The sequence below is a fragment of the Phaethon lepturus genome, unplaced genomic scaffold (genome assembly GCF_000687285.1).
Source record: "Phaethon lepturus isolate BGI_N335 unplaced genomic scaffold, ASM68728v1 scaffold43355, whole genome shotgun sequence".
In the NCBI taxonomy this organism is placed as follows: domain Eukaryota; kingdom Metazoa; phylum Chordata; class Aves; order Phaethontiformes; family Phaethontidae; genus Phaethon; species Phaethon lepturus.
The window spans coordinates 1,202-6,064 of NW_010542005.1; positions in this window are offsets into that span (position 1 = coordinate 1,202).

Below are 4,863 nucleotides of genomic sequence, written 5' to 3' on the forward strand. Positions count from 1 at the left end.
CTGGGCGCGGTGACCTGGTGCCGTGGGGGGCACTTACCGTGCTTCAGCCTAATTATGGGGAATAAGATGCCCCAAAATGTCCTTACCCTGCCAATTCCTGTTCTGACACCCCAGGCCACGCATCTGCTACCTGGGGAAGATGAGCACGCTCACGGGGCGGTCGCCCTTCCCTAGGTCTTTCCCGACACTGGGTAGTAGCATTCCCAGTGGGGAAGCGATGGTGCCCACCGCCCGAGGGCAGACAGATGCCCATCGCCCTGACAGCAGACAGGCCTGAGTCACTATTTCCATCCTACAGGTAGGGAAACTGAGGCACGCGCTGTGCAGGCAGTGGGCTGAGGCTTCACATCGAGGCACCCAGGATTATGCATCAGAAGGAGAAGGTGCCATGGAAATGTCTGTGTTCCTATTTCTTCTTGCTTTCCAGACGTGCCTCAAAGAGCTTCCCTTTTCTCTTGGACAAAAGATTGAGCAAGGATGGAATTAGGAAAGAAAAAAAGAGAGCAAGAGACTCCTGACGCGCTCCCTTCCAGCACTGTCCTGCCAGATGCCGCCTCCTGAAGCTGCCAAATTCCGAAAATAATTTAGCATAACACACCCAAAATGCTTGGGACAGCAGCTCCTCTCACCTGGATCACCACAGGCCGTTTTCTCCCGTGGAAGCCACCTCTGCGTGAACCGTGGCATCCCCTGAGCCGGGAGAGCAGAGAAGGCTTTTGATGTTCTTTTTAAATCCTGATCACTGGGGATACGGCGAGACTGAGTGGATGTGCCACCTCCTGGGCTTGAGACCTCGCGGTGCTCGAGGGCTTTGCAGCCCGAAGCAGCTCTCTCGGGGCAGGGAAGGAGCAAACGTGCTGGTGGGTTGGTGATGGAGGGGTGGTGGGTGCAACGCTGTGCTCTCGGGATGAGACCTGGAGCATCCCGGGCACTGGAGCATCTCAGCTGTCAGCAGCCTGCGGGGATATTTTGGGGAGGGGGTGTCTGAGTCCTGGAAAAGAGGGAGAGATGCTGGGATCACAGCCAAGGTGGGGACACAGGGACCAGGAGAGGTTTGAGGGCGCCCAGGCCAGCCCACAGAGCCCACCGGCTCCCGCAGGCAGAGAGGCTGAAGGCAGCGACCGTCATCACCTCAGCCTCCAACTGGGGACAGTGGGCTGAGGGCCACAGCGCTGTGGAGGAGCCCGTTCCCACGCAGCCCCCGGCCAGACCAGGGCACGGGGGACAAGGAGGCTGCAGGGAACCCACGGGGACTTGGTGGTGGCTGGAGTCACCCGCCCCACAGAGGCAGGAGGTGGAGGAAATAATGCCTTTTATTTTCTTAATACAAACTTCTACACCTGTAAACAGCGGCAGCAACCCCTTTCATGTGCTAAAACCTGCTTTAAAGCTTGCCTTGCCAGCAGAGGACGAAAGCCCCAGCCGAGATGCACAGAGGGAGGGGGGCAAGGGCCTTGGAGCTCGCTTTGCTCAGCCGCTCAGCGCGTTTTGGGACGGCTCTCGCCGCCCTGCCGCATCCACCCCATGGGAGCATCACCAGGTCCCCCCAGAGCAGGGCGCCTGGGGACACAGACCCCAACGAGCCACTTGCTGGTCCTTGCCAGCACTGGGACCTTCCTGCAGGGAGGCACTGGGGTATTCGACGCCCGAGGAAGAGCCCCGAGCTGGGGCAAGGGTTTAGGTTTTTCCCTTCCTGATGGTTGCAGCTGATGAAATCTCCTCTTCGGGAAGTCGCTCTCCCCGCCGTTGCTCCGACCACATCCTTTCTGAGCAAGGTGCCCAGCACGAGCTGCATCGCGTGCGCATGGTGGCACAGCCGCGCTCCCGGCTTTCCTTGTAACTTCATGTGAGCAGCCAGAGATGTGGCAACCTCAAGCCAGCCAAAAAAAGGACTCGGCAGGCTGAGCTGACCCTGGGGATGGGGTAATGCTGCTGTTGGGGTCGCTCCATCGCTGCAGCCCACGCTTAGATCTGGGCGCATTTGGGGGTAAACCAAAGCACATGAGGGGGCAGAGCCGAATTTCAGCAAGTGCTTAAACACAGGCTTCACGTCAAGCACGAGAAGAGTCCCAGCCGTTCACCGGGGTTACTCATGTTCAACACAAATCCCGCTGGATCGCAGCCTCGGAGCAAGGTTTGTTGAGGTGGCAGGAGCCTGGAGTGCAGGTAAGGAACCCCGGGCTTTGCAGAAGACCCCGTCTCCGATAGGTGACCAAATTCTTACTGAAATCCAGAACAGCGCTTCCAAATAGGTGCATCTTTAATTACTTGGGTGATTTTGTTCATCCCCATAGGGATAAACCAAAGGCTTCTCCCGATACAGGAGGCAGAGACTTGGGCAAACAGGCACTGATCGCAGGCTGCCCAGCTCTGAAATCTCTTTTTTAATCAAAACTTGTTTTTTCTACCCCTTGATAATTTGTTTGCAACAATCAATCTCCTGTTTTCAAAATGTCAGGAGCAAAAGCAGGGAACTCACAATTAATTATATCAAAAAACCACCTTAATGCCCTATTCACACACCAAAACCTCCCCGCAGAGCAGGTGCTGGCTCCGTACCTTCAGCATCGCCCGAGGTGCTCACGCACACAACCTCGAAGGATTTTCGTCTTTCCTGTGGCGAGGGACATCCCTCACTGCACACAATGAAAATTTACACCTCAGCCAAAAGTTTTCCACGTGCCTCCATCTCATAAGGCCTGTCTTCAGGTATTTAGGGAAGAAATGTTTCTCCCAAAGGGCTCACTAAACCCACACTCACTTCATTAGGAGCAGCCTTGGCAGCCAGACAGCAAAAGCCAGAGTCAGTTTTTAAGGACTTAGCCTAGACTTTATCATTTGCAGATTTTCTTAAAGGTATTTTTCAGCTAATTATCCCCCATTTGCAAACATCTTGCCTAGCCTGACTTGTTTCTGTACTAAGATTAAGCAGCAAAAGGGATTAGTATGAGAGCCTAAGATGTTAAAGCGCTAAATATATATAGCTGAAAAAGGCTTTTCCTTCTAAAGAAATTAAATAGCACTTCTGCAGAGCTTTCTCATGCTGCTGTAGTAATATGACATTTGATAAAGTCTGAGCCACTCACCAAGCCCTGACCCCTCTTAAACTCTACGGAAATATTTTGTGCTGAAAGCAACTTTTATGATCTATTGCCCTTTCATCTTTTTAATATGGCAGTACAAGTTTCAAATGATCAAATTATACGGAATTACTCACACCTACGAAGATAACATCTAGCTGCGAGAACTGCTGTCGTAAGTATTGTTAGCAGCTTGAAATTTGCTGAAGAAAAGTTTTTGATACAGCCGTAACTAACCTTTTTTCCCCAGACCAAGTAAGAACTCACAAAATATATCTTGCCTTTTATTTTTTGGAACATTGCTGGCAGGCAGCGCAGGGTGCTGGGGACGGCCGTTCTTCCTTCAAAGCCACATGTGCAACAGAAGAGCTCATGGCAAGTTCAGTTTGAGCAATTTGCTAATGGCCCAAGTCAAAAATTGGGATATTATTCACGGAACATCTACAGAACTTCTAGAAGCTGCCTGCCTTCCTCCCCACGTCAGGGGACACTGGGGACACGCCAGCAGAGCAGCCCCCGCCACTCTCAGCGTTTCCAAGTCCAGAACTCCCCAGAAGCACATCCTGTGCTTTTTTCTTTTATAAAGGTTCCCCCAAGTACAGGTGTTTCATTAGGAGGAGTAACTCCTTGGGAAGAGACAAGCCAAGGCTCCGGCCTCAACTCCAAATTGCTCTGGGTGTAAGTAGCGAAGCCGGCCTGGGAAAGCGAGTGCTAGAGAGCCCGGCTGGACACTACAAATTCAGAGCAGACGGGGTTTGTGGACAGTAGCTCCCTTCCAGGAAGGGCCCGTACAGGATCCGAACCTTCAGTCCATGATTAGAAAGCCCCAAGCTACAATTCCCCCTGCATTTTTGGGGGACATTAAGTCAAACACTGGCTGCTGCACAGTCCCCAGAGCAGAGGCCGGTTCATGCTATTGAAGTCCGTAATGTCCTGGTCCCGCCCGAGTTGGGCTAAAACCTTCCTATTTAGAAAGTCACGGTTCATGAGATTGAAACCCCAAACTCACGATCAGGGATCCCGAAATCAAAGAAGAACCAGAAGAAAACAGCTGGGACGGCTTTGTGTTCTCCTGCCGAGCGTGCCAGATTAGCAAAACACTTGCGAAAGCATCATGCTGCTTTTCCATTTCCCAAAGGTACCGTGAGAAAGGCCAAGGGTGTGAAAGAAGAAACAATGGAACTGATGATCGACAGAAAGCAAAAAGCAGAAAGTGTGCCAGCCACACTTACCTCCAGCATCAGCTGGACGATGTGTAAAGTGTTGTGGGACAAATAATGGTTTTAGTTGACTGGAGTCTAGCATGTTAAGTGGGTGAAAAATTTGCTTCCCTGTATTATGGGAGCTGAAGTTTCTACGTTTCATTTACACAGGCAGTGGAAAACAGACCTGTCGCCTTCATTAGTGCTTCTGGTTCATTTTCCTGTATTCCTTTCCTCATTGCAATGTTAAAGCTCCAAACACCACAGTAAGTCTTTCTAGAGACACGAGTGTCGAGACTACATTTAATATTAAGTGGCTTTCTAAACCAAGAACCCATTCTCTGCGAGTAACTCTTCTGCATATTCAAGCTGACACCAATCAGTATAAAACACTGACAATCACAACACAACTTCATGTAACCACCACCAAGTGTCATCAAGCAAAAATAGTCTTTATTCAAATTTCATGGAAACAGGAATCACTGTACTTTGCAAGACCGGGAAAAATAAAATAAAAAAATTTAATATAAAACAAGGATATTGTCACAATACCAGAATATGGAACTATACTTCTTTTCCCT